The 21,046-nt window shown below is 42.3% G+C and overlaps 1 pseudogene; it reads left to right on the top strand.

Moving 5' to 3' along the window:
- The first annotated feature begins 3,349 nt into the window (after positions 1–3,349).
- On the top strand, positions 3,350–18,210 carry LOC140735537 (methionine-R-sulfoxide reductase B1-like; annotated as a pseudogene).
- Positions 18,211–21,046: the final 2,836 nt, after the last annotated feature.

Raw genomic sequence — 21,046 nt, 5'->3', positions numbered from 1 at the left:
CTCAAAGCTTTGACAGCTGCGTGTGAAATGATGGAAGGTGAGACAGTAGACACCTATACTGATTCAGCATATGCTCACGGAGTATGCCATTTGTTCGGGGCAGTGTGGACGCAGAGAGGTTTTTTAAAAAAAAGTAGCGGAGCTCCCATACAACATTGTCAGCAAATTCTAGACTTAATAAAAGCCATAATGAAACCTAAAGCATTGGCTGTGGTCAAATGCCAGGCACATAAAAAGGGAAACGATGTAATAACAAAGGGAAATCAAGCTGCAGATGAGGCAGCTAGAAAAGCGTCTGGATGTATGTCAGCCGTCATTGCCCCCCAGGTAAGCCTAACTCCAGAACCTGACGTGGAGGACCTAATTGAAATACAAGGTAAGGCAACTTTGGCAGAACAGACAATGTGGAGAAAAAGGGGGGCCAAGCAGAACCCGGAAGGCTTGTGGAGCACGGAAGACGGCTTGTTGGTAGCGCCCACCCCTCTACTGACGATTCTGATTTCAGAAGCGCATGGGATTGACCATTGTGCAAAGGGGGAAGTGATAAGGAAAATAAAGAAGGATGGTTTTTGGTCACCTTATTTACAGGCTTCAGTGGACTTTGTCTTATCACGGTGCGAGGTATGTGCACAAAATAATGTTCGGAAGGGAATTACAACCCCAATAGGCCACATTCCCGTACCTGAAGGACCATTTAAACATTTAATGATCGATTACGTAGACATGATAAAGACAGTGGTGAAATTCCTGACAAATGAAGTAATCCCCAGGTTTGGAATACCTACAGAAGTTAGCTCAGACAATGGTTCAGCTTTTATCCAGAAAGTGGTCAAACTGGTACTACAGGCGCTGAGGATAAAGCAAAGGTTTGGATGTGTATACCGCCCTCAGTCGCAGGGCATGGTAGAGAGAATTAATGGAACCCTGAAAGCCAAATTAAACAAAATTTGTGCAGATACTAAACTTAATTGGGTCGATGCTTTACCGTTAGCATTGATGAGTTACCGCATGCAAACCAATCGAATAACATGCCTGACACCGCACGAGATGCTCACTGGGAAGCTATCATACCTGTGATAGGGGTAAGCAAAACTGTTGAATGGATAAACTATATATACTATAATCAACAGAGGTTCATCAACTACACCGATGATGCACTGGAGGCCTTAAGGCAACAGCTAGCTGCAACTAGCAGGGTGGCGTGGCAAAACAGGTACTGGTTTGGCTTTTGGCAGAGAAAGGGTGTGTGTGTGTGTAATGTTTGGAGACCAATGCTGCACTTTCATACCGAACAATACTAGCCCAGAAGGGTCTTTCACCCGAGCAATGGATAAGTTAAGGAATCTGCGGACGGAGGTCCAACAGAATGCAGGGTTCGGACATCAGTTCTTTGATTGGTTAGAAAGTAGACTCGGAGGATGGGGAGCATGGATGACTAAAGTAGCAATAACTGTCAGTATTGTGTTGTTGAGCTGTGTGCTTGTGCTGTGCTGTTTTCTTCCTTGTCTCAAATCTTTTGTAGTGCGTGCTGCAACCAAACAGTTTCCGATGCTCGTGACGATTGCTGAAGCTGGCGTAGTGGAGACAGAAACACCAGAAATGTATCGTTACAGCCTACAACACCTGCAGGATGAACAGGAGCAGAACGACAGTGTGGGAGTAGATTGTAAGGGCTTTTGAGTCTTTTTCCCTGTCTCAGGTACAAAGGGACAGGTTTTTGGCTCAGCGGCCCAGGGTAACAGGGAGAGAATACTTTGAGGTCTTGGCGCAGGAAATTTTAGTTTAACCCGAGATTTGGGAATAAGTGCTTGAGTTTATTGGGGCTTTTGTGCGCAGACTCTTAGTCTTCTCTCTGTGTGAGTGTGAGACCCAGAGGGGTCTCAAAGGGGGAATATATTGGAGAATATGAATATTATGGAGTATAAAACTTTATGGAGTATAAAACTTAATGCTAAAAACTATGGTGTGTTGGTATATGCTAGGGAGAGGTGGCTGGGAGCGGTCGCCAGCTGTGAAGTTGCTGTGTAACCAAAACTGTGTGAAATGCTAAAGGACAATGATGTGTCAATATATGCTAATCAGGTATCCAATTGAATGTAGAGACAATATGTGTTAATGAACAGTAACTCAGGGATCTTTGAACATGTCGGCTGTGTAACTAAAGCAATGTAGAGACAATATGTAGGGATATTTTGCTTTGAACTTGTCGGCTGTGTAACTAAAGCAATGTAGAGACAATATGTAGGGATATTTTGCTTTGAACATGTCTGCTGTGTAATTAAAACTATATAGTCGACTAGAACAAATAAGTCAATAGGTAAAAACAATAGTAACTGTGATATGCACCGCTTGGATATGTTAATGCAGCTAAACCAGGTTTGCTTAAAAAAGCGGCTGTATCCGAGAATCGGGAGGCAGTCAGCGACCAGCTCAATGACTGTCTCAGCTTTGATTTGCAAATTAAAGTTTAACCCTTCTTGAAGAATCTTCTGCGTCTCCTGGTCATTTGAAAAGCACGAAAAACCACGACAGTAGTAACTGTTCTTGAACTTGGTGGTGCAAGTAGGACTCTTCTGTTAAAAATGGGACCATAAGGCCATAAAATATAGGAGCAGAAGCAGGCCATTCAGCCCATCGATACTGTTCCACCATTCAATCATGGCTGATCCAATTCTTCCAGTCATCCCCACTCCCCTGCTTTAACCCCATACCCTTTGATGCCCTGGCTAATCTATCTCTGCCTTAAATACGCCCAATGACTTGCAAACCTCCAGCATACCTATAGAATTCCCTCCACGAACTTCCTTCCTCCTTTCAGGCTCTTAACTGATTTATCTGCCTTAATACTTAGTGTGTCAATGTCATCGCATAGACACACGTTGTGGCGACCCAATTCCTAGCGCACTCGAACCGGCTCACAAATAGCCAGCGCGCCGGCATAAAGGCCAGGTCTGCTTCACCAACAAAGGGAAAAGCTCGTCCAGGACTGTGAATACGTGTCCCCTACAGCATCCACGCCCGGGGAGGGTGGGATCAGGGAGGCTTTAAAGCGAAGCGGCGAAGTTTGAATAAAATCTTCTTTAACTGCAGTAAGTTTAAGGGCTGCGTGTAGCACCGCTACAACGTATTAAAATCAGCGGGTATTAAAGGAGCTCTTGGCAAGTGCTTGCTTTTATTGAAAACACGAATGTTTTCAAGACAAAACTTGCATTAAGCCGCTGCTTGGGATGTACTTGTTGCTTCACGAACTCAGAGCAGTCGTGGGTGGATTTCGGACCGCCGTATGTTTCTTTGTCTCAGCGGCAGCCGCCGTTCGGGGCTATAGTGCGCATGCTCAGGGCCCCGGCAGCCGCCGTTCGGGGCTATAGTGCGCATGCTCAGGGCCCCGGCAGTGCGGAGCCGAGCGTTTGAACGGCGCAGCGCCGAGTCCCGACTGCAAGCGGCGGCAAATGGCTTTCTGCGCTTTTTCCGGCGGGGAGGTTTACAAGGAGCACTTCAAACCAGGTGAGTTCGGGCCAGTGGGGAGCGAGTCGGCGATCGCTGGAGTTGATGTGCTTTAGTTCGGCTCCGGTAAAGCCGTACAGCGCGGAACTTCGCCGTCGGCATTAGTTTCGGTTTTCGTCACTTGCCGTGTGGAGGACGGTTGTCCGATTCTTTCGGGGGTGAAAACCCAGCTCAGCGATCAATCGACGGGCTGACCGAATCACTTCCGACTGCACTGTCTAGAAACTTCCAAACCAAGGAAAAGCAGTCGTGATCTAAGGGGGGGGCGGGAATCTTTTTCTCCTTCACTTCTGTAATGTGTAGTCGTCAAGAAATTGGCCTCGTTGGGCACTTATTATTGGTAACAAAATGTTGTGGCCGGCTGCAAATAGCGGCTGGAATTGGCCCAGTGAAGACAGCCGAGACCAGATGATGTCTGCAATTCCTCTCCCCCCACCCCGGCTGTCCGTCTCCAGTGGTCAGGATCTTATAACTTCTGTAAAAAAAACTTCCAGCGGACTATTTAGTAAGTTTACAGAAAACACAGGGATTGCTGGAGTTGTGGATAGTGAGACACAAGAGACTGCACAAGTTAGAATCTGGAGGAAACGAGGTCAGACAAGGGAAAATCTGCAGATGCTGGAAATCCGAGCAACACACGCGAAATGCTGGAGGAACTCAGCCAGTCATGCAGGATCTAAAGCAGGGGTGGGCAAACTTTTTGACTTGTGGGCCACAAAGGGTTCTAAAATTTGACAGGGAGATGGAGCAGGAGCAGATGGACGGAGTGTTTTGGTAATACACCTCATAAGAGAAAATAAAATATCATGGGATATGTAGAAAACATGTGCTTTAATTTCAATTGAAAATGAACAAATGCATTACAACAAAATATCTATCTTTGAAGTCCCATGGTATTTAGCTATTTATTGAAATGACTTTTAAAACACTGAAAATTAAATGAATAAAATACAGCTTTTTTTAATAGTAACAGTTATTATTTTAAAGCACTGAAAATTCTGTTATCCTTCAAGATATTATCATCGTCACTCTCCTCCTGACTGTCTTTATTTCAAAAACGGTAGGAGATGCAGGTCTACTTGTCCTGCTCCTTCTTATTCAATTGTCCCCTGTGCCAAAACTCAACAACGACCAGCACAAGGACAGAACAGTGATTGATCTGGAGCGCATTTTTTATTTTGAGAACGTACGTGCACCTGCGCACTACTCATGTCCATCACTTAACAGAAATGACATGTAACATGTAAGGCTTATTGAAAAAAATATTTTCAAATGCATTTTTTACATAACACAACGAAGAAACTTATTTTTAATTTCAGTGGGAACAGTGTTGTTGGTCTCCCTTTTTAGCCAGCGCATCAAAGTCTGGATTTAGTTTTGTTGTGGCGATTCTCAGGATGGATCTGAGGTGTTAACAAGGTTTATTAATATAATTTCATCAAGTTCTGCGGGCCGGATTAAAAAGCTTAACGGGCCGCATATGGCCCGCGGGCCGTAGTTTGCCCATGCCTGATCTAAGGGGTACCGTCGATGTCTCGGGCGAGACCCTTCTGCAGAAACATGCTGTACTTTCTTTTCCTAGATGCCTGGTCTGCTGAGTATCTCCAGCATTTTGTGTGTGTTGAAGTCAAAGTTGAGTTTATTTGCATATGCTCAAATGCATCTGGCGCAGTGAAAAACAAGGTGCAGCATCCCAGGCAGATAGTATCTGAGACCTGACATTCACATGAAAAACATGAATAACATAAATAACATAGACTATACAAAATTGTACAAGAAAGAGCCCAATTAGAATTAAAAAAAAATTATAATGCAAAGATGCTTGGATTTTCAGCAGATATTCTCTTGTTTATAGTGCAAAGTGGTCACAGTTGTGTGATTCTGAGGTTGTATTTCCTCTCCCCCACCTTTTTTTTTCCTGACTTCTGTCCCAGTCCTTTTGGTCTTAAACATCAACCGTTTATTCCCCTCCATAGATACTGCCTGAATTGCTTAGTTCCTGCAGCATTTTGTGTGTGTTACTCCAGATTTCCAGCATCTGCTGAATCTCTTGTGTTTCTAATGTAATTGGCAGACGGGGTACCTTGGGCTAACATTTCTGTATAATTTGTCCTATGTAAGCGGCAATAAAATGGTGTGGCCTGGATGGCGGATATTTCTGATGAAAGCTGTTGTCTTCTTGAGCAGACCAAGTCTTCTCAAACTCCTAATGAAATGAGCCACCTTCGTGCCTTCTTTGTAATTGAATCAATATGTTGGACCCAGGATAGATCTTAAGAGTTGTTGGCACCCAGGAACTTGAAACTGCTCACTCTTTCCACCACTGATCCCTTGAGGACTAGTGTGTGTTCCCTCAACTTCCCTTCCTGAAATCCACAATCAATTCCTTGGTCTTACTTACGCTGAGTGCAAGATTGTTATTTCGACAGTTGATTATCTTTCTCCTGTACACCTCCTTGTCACCATCTGAAATTCTGCCAACAATAGTTGTGTCATCAGAAGATTTATGGATGATGTTTGAGCTGTTCCTAGCCACACAGTCGTAGGTGTGTAGAGAGAGGGTAGAGTAGAGTAGTGGGTTAAACACGCATCGTTGACGTGCGCCAGTGTTGATTGTCAGCAAGGGGGAAATGTTATTTCCAATTTATAAGATTGGATGCAGAGGCTTTTACTTGGTCAACCAAAGGTGTTACTGTCTTTTGTAAGCATACTTTATGACTCCAAAACCCTGCTAAACATTAAGAACATAAAGCACTACTACAGCGCATCTTCAACATGAGCCTGGAGCAGAGAAGAGTACCCAGACAGTGGAAAACATCCTGTATTGTCCCGGTACCGAAGAAACCACAACCAAAGGAGTTGAATGACTTCTGACCTGTTGCCTTGACGTCGCACGTGATGAAGACCATGGAGCGGCTGATAATACAGAATCTGAGGCCACAAGCCAGGCACGCCCGGGATCCTCTTCAGTTTGCGTATAAGGAGAAGGTGGGAGTGGAGGATGCTATCACGTATTTGCTGCACAAATCCCACTCTCACCTAGATGGGGTCAGTGGTGCTGTGAGGATTACATTCCTGGACTTCTCTAGTGCCTTTAACACCATCCAGCCCAAGATCTTAAGGCACAAACTAACGGAGATGGGAGTAGACTCTCACATGGTGGATTGGATAGTGGACTACTTGACAGATAGACCTCAGTATGTGCGGTTGGGAGACTGTAGGTCTGACACGGTGGTCAGCAGCACAGGAGCGCCGCAGGGGACCGTGCTCTCTCCGGTCCTGTTCACCCTGTACACATCAGACTTCCAATATAACTTGGAGTCCTGCCATGTGCAGAAGTTCGCTGATGACACGGCCATAGTAGGGTGTGTCAGGAATGGACAGGAGGAGGAGTATAGGAAACTGATACAGGACTTTGTGATATGGTGCAACTCAAACTACCTGCGTCTCAATATCACCAAGACCAAGGAGATGGTGGTGGACTTTAGGAGATCTAGGCCTCATATGGAGCCAGTGATCATTAATGGAGAATGTGTGGAGCAGGTTAAGACCTACAAGTATCTGGGAGTACAGTTAGACGAGAAGCTAGACTGGACTGCCAACACAGATGCCTTGTGCAGGAAGGCACAGAGTCGACTGTACTTCCTTAGAAGGTTGGCGTCATTCAATGTCTGTAGTGAGATGCTGAAGATGTTCTATAGGTCAGTTGTGGAGAGCGCCCTCTTCTTTGTGGTGGCGTGTTGGGGAGGCAGCATTAAGAAGAGGGACGCCTCACGTCTTAATAAGCTGGTAAGGAAGGCGGGCTCTGTCGTGGGCAAAGTACTGGAGAGTATAACATCGGTAGCTGAGCGAAGGGCGCTGAGTAGGCTACGGTCAATTATGGAAAACCCTGAACAACCTCTACATAGCACCATCCAGAGACAGAGAAGCAGTTTCAGCGACAGGTTGCTATCGATGCAATGCTCCTCAGACAGGATGAAGAGGTCAATACTCCCCAATGCCATTAGGCTTTACAATTCAACCGCCAGGAGTAAGATATGTTAAAGTGCCGGGGTTGATTGTATTTAATGTATTTAAACTACTTAAGAACTTTTTAAAAGCTATTATTAATGCTTTTTGAGAGAGTGATTTAGATGCATATCATATTTTTACTGAGTTAAGTATTGTATGTAATTAGTTTTGCTACAACAGGTGTATGGGACATTGGAAAAAATGTTGAATTTCCCCATGGGGATGAATAAAGTATCTATCTATCTATCCATCTATCCATCTATCCATCTATCCATCTATCCATCTATCCATCTATCCATCTATCCATCTATCCATCTATCCATCTATCCATCTATCCATCTATCCATCTATCCATCTATCCATCTATCCATCCATCCATCCATCCATCCATCCATCCATCCATCCATCCATCCATCCATCCATCCATCCATCCATCCATCCATCCATCCATCCATCCATCCATCCATCCATCCATCCATCCATCCATCCATCCATCCATCCATCCATCCATCCATCCATCCATCCATCCATCCATCCATCCATCCATCCATCCATCCATCCATCCATCCATCCATCCATCCATCCATCCATCCATCCATCCATCCATCCATCCATCTTTCCCATCAGTCAGTTGCTCATTGGCAGCGAAACTGAAGGAGTTGGACTAGGTGTGGAATGTGCTGTTGCCTGCATCAGAGAAAGAGCAAAGGCTGTGTGCGGTCTAACAGTGAGTGATCGTCTTAGTCGATTTTCATGTGATTGCAAGACCCTGTTGGACACTGGTGGTGGGGGGTGCTGCAAGCCCAATTCATTGGTTTATAGGTGAATGGTGGGGGCACTGCGTGGCTTTGGTTGTAACAAGGACTAATCCTCAAGCTGCAGTATTGCTTGTTTGCAGCTGCCCGGGGGAGGTGCCAGAGTCGTGCACTCCACTGTAGTGCTGGAGGCGGTCAGGTGTGGCATCCATGCTGTTGGTGCTGACCCCAGTCACTCGGTAGAAGAAAAGCTGTGTTGTGTTCAATTGCAGACCACTGCAACATTCATGGACTCTGAGACTTGGACTATATTTTTTGTGTGACTATATTTTACTGCTATCTTATATGTGCTATATGTGCCTTGTGTTGTGCATGACAATTGGTACTGTGTTTTGCACCTTGGCCATGGAGTAACATTGTTTTCTTTGGTCATATTCATGGGTATTCATTTATAGTTGAGTGACAATTAAACTTGAAGTTCATGTGGTTACCTGATGAGGAAATCAATGATTCAGTTGCAGATGGAGGGAGAGGGGCCCAGGTTTTGGAGCTTGTTGATTAGAAGTGAAGGTATGAATGTGTTGAGCGCTGAGCTGTAACAATAATACCTGATGTAGGTATTACTATTGTCCAGATGATCCAAGGTGGAGTGGAGAGCCAGTGAGATTGCATCTGCTGTAGATCTATTGTGCTGATAGACAAATTGCAAGAAGTCCAGCTCCTTGGTTAGGCAGGAGCTGATGCTAGCCATGACCGGCCTCTCAAAGGTCTTTATCACTATAGATGTGAGTGTCATCGGGCAATATTCACTTGCCACAGTTATTTAGGAGTCCTACCCTGTGTTCACCGGACTTTCCTGTTCTCACGTTGTATTCCTACAGTCACATTGCATTCTCACTGTCCCAGTCATGTACGCTCAAGGCCACAGATACAAAGATTAACCCTTTGCAATAATTCCAGTCCTTAAATATTGCAATCCGGTTATGTCCAGTCCGCAGGCTTTTATATACCCGCCCCATCATATTAAAAGTCAACTGTGAAATGACTAGGTATTAAAGCAGAATGTCTATAGTAACATTTCAAAGCACTCTGGTAGTCTATCAGCCTCCTAGTGCTCCAGAGGGTCACCAACTCACTCCCTGGGAAATAATTATTATGGAACTGATATCCCACATTAAGTATCTTATCTACCGTCTGTTGGATATGGTCAGCCAAATCTGTTATATTCTTTGACTCATCAGTACTCCTGCCCCATTATGGCGCAGGCAACTCCTTCCTTTGCCAGGATATAGTCCTTTGCCATTCTGTTCTGCAGGGTCATAGTCCTCCTGGCTACCATCTTGGTCAAAAGCCGTGTCAGCGCAGTCTCAATGGCTAACGCTTCCATGGCTGAGGCCATCAGGATGACCTCCTTTAATAACTGGGCTTTACCACATGGGGGAAAAAAGCTATCGTGCAGAACCGATCAGCCTCCGTGAAACCCCCTTTCTGCTGTCTTGCTGTGGATCAAGTGGTCAGCGAGATCGTCAATATGACACAACACATGCCAGGTAGCAGGATGCAGACCAGCCCATGGGGATACTTTATACTTTATTGTCACCAAACAATTGATAACTAGAGCATACAATCATCACAGTGATATTTGTTTCTGCGCTTCGCGCTCCCTGAAATACAAATCGAAGTAAATATAATAAAAAATTAAATTATAAATCATAATTAGGAAATAGGGAAAGTAAGGTAGTGCAGGTCAGGTCCGGATATTTGGAAGGTACGGCCCAGATCTGGGTCAGGATCTGTTCAGCAGTCTTATCACAGTTGGAAAGAAGCTGTTCCCAAATCTGGCCGTATGAATCTTCATGCTCCTGAACCTTCTCCCGGAGGGAAGTGGGACAAAAAGTGTGTAGGCTGGGTGGGTCGTGTCCTTGATTATCCTGGCAGCACTGCTCCGACAGCATGCAGTGTAAAGTGAGTCCAAGGATGGAAGATTGGTTTGTGTGATGTGCTGGGCTATGTTCACAATCTTCTGCAGCTTCTTCCGGTCTTGGACAGGACAACTTCCATACCAGGTTGTGATGCACCCTAGAAGAATGCTTTCTACAGTGCATCTATAAAAATTAGTGAGGGTTTTAGGGGACAGGCCAAATTTCTTCAGCTTTCTCCGGAAGTAAAGGCGCTGGTGGGCCTTCTTTGCAGTGGACTCACTTGGTTAGACCAAGTCAGGTCATTTGTGATATTCACCCTGAGGAACTTAAAGCTTTTGACCTGTTCCACCTGAGCACCACCGATGTAGATGGTGTTGTGCGGTCTGCTACTCCTTCTGAAGTCAACAGGGATCCAAGGGTGATCATGGGAGCTGCACACCAGTGTCTACCAATTAACATGGGAAACAAACAGTATATTCCCACTGTAGTGGTGTCACACCGATCTGTACCATGGAGGCACACAAACTATTCATACGGGAGAATGAGGAGGTGATAGAAAGATAGGATCAATGAGGAGGTGATAGACAGGAGCTACAGGGAGGTATTCACCCCTAGGTTGCAGGAGAAAGGTAATTAACTGGGTGACTGTCAGAAGAAGTAAGGGAAATGCACAGCCAGTGCAGAGTACCCCTGAGACCATTCCCCTCAATAATAAATATACCACTTTAGATACTGTTGAGGGGAATGACTTAACAGGCGGAAGCCACAATGACTGGGTCCCTGGCATTGAGTCTGGTGCCATGGATCTGAAGAGAAGAGAGGTATAGAAGACTGCAGTATTGATAGGAGATTCCAGAGTCAGAGGAATAGAGATGAGATTCTGTGGTGCAGTAGACACCAAGATAGTATGTAGCCTCCTAGGTGCCAGGGTCAGGGAGGTCTTGGATCGAGTCCACAGCATTCTAAGGGCGGAGGGTAAGCAGCCAGAAGTCCTGATACATATTGGCACCAATGACATGGTTAGAAAAGCTGAGGTCCTGAATAGAGATTTTAGGGAACTAGGTAGAAAGCTGAAAATCAGGAGCTACCTGTGCCACATGCCATTGAGATTAAGAATAGAATGATTTGGCAGGTGAATGCGTGACTGAAGAACTGTTGCAGGGCTTCAGATTTATAGATCAGTGGATCTCTTTTGGGGAAGGTACAGCCTGTACAAAGAGGATGGGTTACACCTGAACTTGAGGGGGACCTGTAGCAATGCTTTGGATCCTGGTGGAAGCCACTCTTGAAGTCCAAGTTCCTCTGTGTGTTGGTATGTAATATGTTCAGGGAGCCTAGCAAGGAAATTGAAGAACTTCCAAAAAATCCATGAATTTATTTTAGGATTTATTATTATTGATAGAAATGGAATCAAATAAATGCAGAAAATGTGACTCTTCAATCCAGTTCTAAGCAAAAAGTTTTGGAAAATTGAGTTCATGGGAACCACTGCAATCATAAACAAAATTAAATGTACTGTTGTATGTTCGTTGCTCATTTACAGTTTGGTGAGTGATGGCTTCTTTCAACATTTATTTTATCTTAATCAGGTATATACATCTGTTCAAAGTGTGGACATGAATTGTTTTCAAGCCATGCCAAATATGAGCACTCCTCACCATGGCCTGCTTTTACCGAAACCATTCATCCAGACAGCGTGTCCAAAAGAAAGGAAGGCCATAATACACTTAAGGTAGAGTATCAATGTGACATTAAATGGAAAATTTGGAACAGTTTTATGCGTATCTGTTATTATTTTATATTATTTTGGCAATAATGCATGGGCAGTGTACTGTTGCTCCACAGCACTCTTAAAATAACCTTTTTAAATGGACATCTTGTTCAGTTCAGTATGTAGTCATACAGCCCAGAAACCGGCCCTTCGGCCTAACTGGTCATGCCAACCAAGATTCCCATCTTCACTAGTCTTGTATGTTCATATTTGGCACATAGCCTGCTAACCTTTTGCTATTTATATAGTTGTACAAGTACCTTTTAAGTGTTAATGTAACTGCATCAACCACTTCCTGTGACAGCTTATTCCAGATACTGACCGATCTCTAGGTGAAAGTTGCCTCTCAGGTTCCATTCAGTCTCTTCCCCTCTTAAGCCCACATCCTCTAGTTCTAGATTCCCAAACCCTGGTATAAAGACTGTGCACATATTTATGCCCCTCATAATGTTATACACCTTGTAAGGTCACCCTTCATTCTCCCATGCTCCAATGAAAAAGTCACTGCTTAACCTCTCTCCATATCTCAGTCCCTCCTGTCCTGGCAACATACACATACCCGGTAAATATCTTGTGCACTGTTTCCAGCTTAATGGCATCTTTTTGGCTGGGTGACCAAAACTGAGCGTGATATTCCAAATAGAGCCCCACCAACGTCTTGTACAATGCAATGTAATATCCCAACATCAGAATCTGTTTTAATATCACTGGCATAAGATGGGAATTTATTTTGTTTTGTGGCAGCAGTATATTGCAATACATAATTTAAAAAACTATAAATTACAATAAGGTGTGTGTGTGTGTTTTTGTGTGTATAGGATGTTCTGATGATGTTGACCCCCTCAGACAGAGGTCACAGGGTCATCAGATGCTGTGGGGATTCACAAAGATGTAGTTTTATTTTCCCTTGCAAAGCATGCATAAAAGGTGTTGACGCTAATCTGGGAGTGAAGCATCACGGCCATTCCTGATGTTAGGTTTTGTTTTGTAGGAAGTAATAGCCTACAAACCCTGCCAGAGCTGATGTGCATCTGATTTTGTCTGTAAGCACAAATGGATTTGTTTTCTTTTCTATACCCAGTGTCTTGACTGTCAAAGTCTAGTGTGCCTAAATCCACCTTCACCACCCTGTCTCCTTGTAATGACACTTTATGGCTACTATGTGCCTGTACCCCAAGGTCTCTCTGTTCTACAGCACTCCCCAGTTCCCTACCATTCACTGTGAAATTCCTGCCCTCATTTGTCTCCTCAAAATACCACACCATGCACTTACTTGAATTAAACTCCAATTGTCTGTCTTCAACCCCTTTACCTAGCCAATGAAAATCCTGACGACCATCTTCTCTGTCTATCTTACCATCTATTTTAGTGTCACCTGCAAACTTATTAACCATGCCTTGTACATTCTCATTCAAATATTTGATACAGATGACAAATTGTCTACAGAGGGCCTACTACCGCACTCTGGGGAACACCACTAGTTATAGACCTCCAGTCTGAAAAAATAACCTTCTACCATCGCCAATTCTGTATTCATTTAGCTAATTCTGCCTGTATCCCATGTGATCTAACTTTCCATGGCATCCTACCATGCAGACCTTATCAAAACACTTAATGAAGTCCATTGACATTTATTATAATTCCAATACTCAATGTCGTGGTGTAATATTCTGCAGACTGGCTTAGCTCAACTAACTTTGTCAATTTTAATAACAGATAAATTACATAAACCAGCTGAGCTTACCATTAAGCACAACATGAGAAATATGATCACCTGTGTTTTAATCGGGTTTGCAAATTGTCTATTATTTTCAAAAATGGGAAGAAGATTGCAGGCATAAAGAGAATTTGTAATTTAGAAATATACATTTTTAATAATGAATGGAAATAAGTTTTCTACTATCATGGAATTTACTAAAATATATGGATCGATGAACAATGCTTTTGTGCTTAATAGCAATGAAAGAAAATCCATCATTTTAGGCAAACTCACTATCATCTTGTAAGTCTAGGAAATGATTTGGTGCACTTTGCAAAGATGCTTGAATAGATTGTTACTATAATGTGTTACTTCAGGTTTCTTGTGGAAAGTGTGGGAATGGTCTTGGTCATGAATTCCTTAATGATGGACCCAGACGGGGCCAGTCACGTTTCTGAATATTCAGCAGCTCGTTGAAATTTGTCCCGGAGAGGTATGTGCATTATGGTTATTTGGCTTACAAGAACTTTGTATATATTCTAAACAAAATGACATCTCATACAGTAAATGTGTTTTTGATTTTTCTCTCCTTATTTATTTTATATATCAATTTCAAATTAGATTTTATAAATTTCAATCCAAATCCACCTGAGTAGTTTTGCTCATACTTGAGTCAAGAAGAAATAATGTAAACAAGATATTAATGTACTTAATCAAACTCCTGTTCCACTGAATCTGAACTTCTTGGCCAGGAATCTATTGGTGTCAAAGGCGACAAGATTGTGGGTTTATTGCAACAAAATTCATAAACACATAAAATGTGAAGTGTTTTTTATTGAATTGTCTATCAGCATTGCTTTTATGCGTTATACCGTTGCGGTGCAAATGAAGAAAAGCATTTAAATGAGTTGGGGTGGGGGTCGTAGTGGTAATGAGCTAGTTGAGAGAGAGTTGAAGTGGTCTTTGGTTAACTTGGTTGTATTGGACCCAGGGATCAGGGTGTCATTCGGGTATAGGAAGGGGTGATTGGGGAGTTGTGGGTTAATTGTCTGAGCAGAAAACAGCATTGAGGGAGCATCTGCTCTCAGGATGATCTTCTCATTCCAGAGCTAAGGAGATGTCCTTCTTAAAAGAAAGGGGCTTCCCTCCCTCCATCATCAATACTACCCTCAACCTCATCTCTTCGATTTCACGCATGGCCTCACCCCATCAGGGACAGGGTTTCTCTTGTCCTCACCTAGCACCCCAGTAGCTTCCAAGTCAGGCACATAATTCTCAGTAAATTCTGCCATTTCCAATGGGATCCGTCATGCATCAAATATTGCACCAGTCTTCATTGTGGAAGGCTTTAGCAGTATGCCCAATGTTGTAGTGTGTGAAGGAAGAGAAATGGGTGCAGTTACTATTACAAGAGAGAAGGTGTTCAAAAAGCTAAAAGACCTAAAGTCACCCGGACCAGATGAATTGCACCCTAGGGTTCTGAAAGAGTTAGTGGCATTAGAAATGATCTTTCAAAAAATCATTGGACTCTGGCATGATGCCAGAGGACTGGAAAATTGCAAATGTTACTCCACTCTTTATATGCTGTGTGTGTTGCTTGGATCTCCAACATCTGCAGATTTTCTCATTTGTGATTGAGGGATGATTTGCAGGATGAGAGTGAGATTGATAGATTGGTAAGGTGTGAAATGGAAAGAGAGATGCAAGAAATCACATTCACCTCAATCTTCACCCCCTCCCAGCACCCACCAATCCTTCCTCAGATTGGTGAAAAATGTTTTCCTTGAAATGCCATCCAGATTAATTTTAGATTGACTTTTGGTTTGCATCCTTAGTAGGGTAAACAGAAAAGGGCATAGTTCTCTAGTTGTAACCTTAAAGCATTTCATACAGCTTCAACATAATCTCTTTTCTTTTTAAATGCTTTATCCATTATTTGAATCTCAGGATCATATCTGCTTTAATAACCACTCCATTAAAATGTCCTGCTGCTTTCAACACTCAGGCCCCTCTGTCTCGGCCATTTAATGTATAATGTATTTGACTTTTTCTCCCAAAGTGTTTCTTTCCTGTATTAAATTTAATCTGTTACTCACAGTGTCTCCTAAAAGAATTCAGCCCCCAATCCTTTGTTCACATAAATGAGTATTCCAACCAGGGATTTTCATCAATTTAACTGAGAATTTTTATTTGTGAAACACATGCTCCATTTTTTTTCCACAATAGAGCCCAATAAACAGGGAAAATTGTAAACCATGAAAAGCTAAAAATTCAAAAACTAAAATGTCAGCAGATCAAAAGTATTCATTATTTAGCTCCGTATTTAGTTGAACCAACTCTCACAGCTATTACAGCCAGTAGTCCTTTTCGTTAAGTCTCTATTGCTTTATACAATGCGATAGAGCAAGATTTGCTCATTCTTCCTTACAACTTGCTTAAGCTGTGCCAGATTAGTTAAGGAGTGGTGGTAGACAGCAATGTTGAGGTAACAGAGCAATTCTATTTTGGTCCAGTCTACAATTTTCCATGCTGCTGAGTTTGAAGTGAATTACTAATGGTTGTTTCTTGAACACCATGTTTGTAGCTACTCAGAAATGAATTTCCATGCTCCACTCACCCAGTTATATTTTCCATGCTTTTGTAATAGTCAGCAGGTTCTTCTCCCTGCGCCCCTTCTCTTGCCTAGTTCTCTTTCCTGCTCCAACTCACTGATCAGTCAACCAGTTACCTTGAAGAGTTCTCACATATAGACCAGGAAGTAAAAATAGACTTTTTAAACAGTTTATAGAAAGTAATATACAATATTGTGATTTTAAAGGATTTAAGATAGAAACTGAAATATTGTGAATAACTTTGTTATTTAAAAACCATCATATTTCATATTTTTAAAGAATGGGACTCACAGGTATAGAATTTTGATTTTTTGGGTTCAAAGTTGTTTTACAAATATGATATGTGATATGCTTTTAAAACTAATGTACTCAATGTTTTTAATAAAATGATGGTACAGATTTTGAAGTTCAGATCCAATCTGATTTTATGTTGGTTGTATTTGCAAACATAAAGCAATTATAGTATTTGGACCTAAAAGTCAATGATGTGCTTTTATAGAGAAAAAAAAGATATTACAGATGTAGTTTAAACTACAGAGTAATTCCCTCAGTTTTGGCACAATTGTTATAAAAACAATTAAAATCTAGAGTGGTCCAAAAAAAGCCAATATTGGAGCACAAACGTGCATTTTTGGACTGATTTTATAGGAAAATGAACATGTCTGGCCACTCAGCTTTGAAACTATGATTATGATGGAGCTTAAGAACATTAACACACAAAATGCTGGAGGAACTCAGCAGCATTTATGGACATGAATAAACCGTCAATGTTTTGGGCTGAGGCCCTTCATCAGGAGTGGAAAAGAAGGGGGAAGAGCCTGAATAGATGGTGGGATGGGGGAGGGGAAGGAGAACAAGCTAGAAGGTGGTAGGTGGTCAGGTGGATGGGCGGGGGGAATGAAGTAAGAAGCTGGGAGGTGATAGGTGGAAAAGACAAAGGGGTGGAGAAGGAGGAATCTAATAGCAGAGGAGAATGGACCATGGGAGAAAGGGAAGGAGGAGGGCACCGAGGAGGTGATGGGCAGGCGAGGAGAGAGAGGCAAGAGGCCAGAATAGGGAATTGAAGAAGAGTAGAGAAAAAAAAAAGTTTTTGCTGGAAGTTGGAGAAATCAACATTCATGCCTTCAGATCGGGGGCTACTTTGGAATATGAGATGGAATATGACCCCAAATGATTCATAGGTTGCCTCACTTGGAAGGTGTATATGGGACCCTGCATGGAGGTGAGGGAGGAGGTGAATGGACAGGTGTAGCACTTCTGCCACTTCCGGAGTAAATACCAGGAAGGAGATTGGGGGGAGGGATGAATGGAGCAGAGAATCATGGAGAAAGCGATCCTTGTGGAGAGCAGTGGGGGGAGATAGAGAGTCTGTTAAAGATGGCATGGAGATTATCTCGTTAGGAAAGTTAAGATGCTTTAAAGGTAAATTCATAATAAGTTCAAAACTGCTTGGAATATTGTTATTTCAGTTCAATTTTCAATTTGTATCTAAAGTGACTAGTATGTTCGTTGTAGGAGATGTCTGATTCCTAGATGAACCCTTAAAATATCAATAGAGCAAAAATAATATGAAAGGCTGTTAATGTGCAAAAGATTGATTATTATTTTTCATTTGCAGTCAGCGGAGCTCTTCTGGATAGATGAAACGAGCATGGTACTGACTATTTAATCAGCTGGAAGAAGCAGTTTGTCTAAAAATGCCATGCAGTCAAGTATACTGTTTCTTTTGGAAAGCAGCAGCAATGACCTCTGTACACCAGTATTTTCTGTTGGTTAATCATTATATGAAGTTTTCTGGATAAACTTCCTTGAATGTCCTGAAAATAGAAATTTGCATGATTATCCTGTCAAAAATACATGCTGCTTTAGAATGACTTTTAAAGCTTGTATTTAAATCTCTTTTGATAAGATTGATTAAAACAAATATTGATTAGAACTTGGGAACACTTGGAATTTGGAACTTCTTTGAAATGTGTGTTTACCTCTGGTACTTGCACTAGAAAACGGTCTTAATAGTTTGTTCAAATATGTTTTGTATCACACAGCACATCTTCGAGTATATTAAGAAAATGCAACACTTTGGTTTGACTTTCACTTAAAGCAGGGGTGTCAAACTCATTTTAGGTCACGGGCCAGATTGAGCAAAATGCAACTTCATGCGGGCCAGATCAGTTGGACGCGTGCGAACGCAGCTTTCATTGCCTCCGTTTTTTCAGCCTGCTCTCATGTGTCTCAGTCTCTGCTATAACTACAAAGTGTTTCACTTTACAAATTCCGTTTCTTATGAAGAAGACTGCCGAATAAACACTAAAAACCCTGAAAACCTGGTACCTGAATAAACTCAGCATTAGCCATATCATACGCCATAGGTGCTTCGATTACTGGGGCCAGATTTAATAATAATTAGATATTATCTCGCGGGCCAAAGATCATTCCACCGCGGGCCGGATTTGGCCCGCGGGCCTTGAGTTTGACATATATGACTTAAAGTAATCTTCTTAGAATCTTAAGTAAATTATAGATGTGTGATATTGAATTTTGCCAAACACACAAAAACAATATTGTTTTAGCATTACAATCATAGACAGTATTTTAATAAATAGTTGTTGCTTGTGAATATTGTAAGACGTACTCTATAGGACAGATGGAAACATGGGTGATTCTTAGTATTTGACAGGGAAGCATAGTCCTGTATTGTTATGATCCCAGCCCCCTCCTTTGTGAGAATCGCAAGAGCCCTAGTGAAGGGGGGGGGTCAATGACCCAAGAGAAGAGAGAGATACGTGCGGTGTCCCTCGTTTCACGGCGAGGCAGAAGCTGGCGACTGTGGTCATTGTCTCGTGGAGACACCTTTGTGAATTGGGAACTGTACTACGTGTATACCCTCAGGGCAACGTGGGTGGAGAGACGGAGAGAGATTGCATCATCCCAACCTGATTGACATCTGAGACCCCGTGAGTTCAGATAAAAGAGGGGTTGTAAAGACGGCCCCCCAGACGCACCAGAAGACACGCTAGAAATCCTGTGACAGCGTTTAATAGCGACAGCCGGTGGGGGGGTTCGTGTGCGTCTTTTCCCTGCCTGGGATTGGCGACCTCACCACGAAAGAACGGCTTTAGCTACAGGAGAGGCCACAAGTGAACGGCCACCCCCCAACGAGACTCCGACGGATCAAACTCCTAAAGGTTGGAAAAAACCCGCCGGGTAACTGTTTCATTCAATCTCTATCTCTCTCTCTCCAACAAAAGTGCACCACCGCGACACCCCAGAAGACGGCAGCTGGTGGAACTGCAGTGACCGCAAGAGACTCTTAGATATACAGCGGACAATATATACCTTACCCCTAGACAACGATAGAGCTTATTTCTTATTGATTATTACTATACCTGCGCTTTAGATTGAGTATTGACGACGTATGTTATCTGAATGTTTGTATTAACCTTACTTTTGTGCCCCTTTATAAATAAAACCATTTAAAAATGGTACCATCAGACTTCAGCGGACCTCTCTATCTTTGCTGGTAAGTGATCCAGTTACGGGATACGTAACAGTATAAATCTACATGTAGTGACCAAGTTTGAGTTCATTTCTCACAAGAAAGAAAATAAAGAGCGAAGATCATTTGATTAGGCTATAATTGATCACATTTGCAACTTGATCTCAAACAGTTATCAGTTTGCTCACAATTAGTACTGATAATTGTACTCTGACATCAATGTTTAAAAATTGGGCATTTGGAAATAGGTTTGAATATGAGGAAGGGATTGATAAATTAGAAGGTGAGGCTCTCCTTTCACACACTACACTCTTGGACTAATTGTTTCTGGTTATACAGTGCTTTAAAAGCAAAATGTATGATATAATTTAAAAGAATAAAATTATTTTGAATCTTCATTTTCTGTTAATTTCTTTTGCCTGCAAATTTATGTTCTTTTTAAATTACACATTTGTCCCATTTAAGTTGAGGAAACCATACTTAATAATTTTCCTCATTCTCTTTAATATAAATGTTGGATGAATTTGCCTAATGATTCAGAGGGTAAATTCAACGCTTTTGGCAAGGTGCCTAAAGCAGCATCGCACTCTCAATCTTGCTCCACAATTCGTGCTAATTCCAGAACAAAAGGAAACTTGTTTACTTTCTTGCAAATCTAGATGTTAAGTAAAGTCATCAATATTTCAGCTTTATAAAGACTCTTTGATCTTTGTGTAGCCAACAAAAGAAAAAAGCTGTTGCTGCTGGAAATCTAAAATAAAAACACAAAATTAGTCAACATGTCAGACTGGGTCTGAAAGTGAAATAGTTAACATAAAACATAGTAAAGTACTGCATAGTATGGACCTTTAAGACCTATATAAACCTATTCCACAATCAATCCCTCCTATATAGCGCATAACACATTTTCTTATGTCCATGTGCCAATCTAAGAATTTCTTAAATATCCTTATTATATCATTCTCTACCACAAATCCCAGCAGTGTGTTTTAGGCACCTAACACTCTCTGTGGTTTAACAAAAACATCTACCTCTAGCATCACCCCTAAACTTTCCTCCAGTGCCTTTAAAGGATGTCCCCTGATGGTCATTGCCACCCTAGGAATAAGGCACTGACTGTCTACTCCATCTATGTCTCTCATGTTCTTATACACATCCATCAAGTTGCCCTTCATCCTCCTTCACTCCAAAGAGTAAAGTCTTAGCTCACACAACTTTTCCTCATGAGGTGTTCTATAATCTAGGCAGCAGCCAGGTCAATCTCCTCTGTACCCTC

Source organism: Hemitrygon akajei, chromosome 11 (genome assembly GCF_048418815.1).
Source record: "Hemitrygon akajei chromosome 11, sHemAka1.3, whole genome shotgun sequence".
Classification (NCBI taxonomy): domain Eukaryota; kingdom Metazoa; phylum Chordata; class Chondrichthyes; order Myliobatiformes; family Dasyatidae; genus Hemitrygon; species Hemitrygon akajei.
Note: the sequence above shows the minus strand (reverse complement) of the source record. Positions and strands in the feature narration are given on the sequence as shown.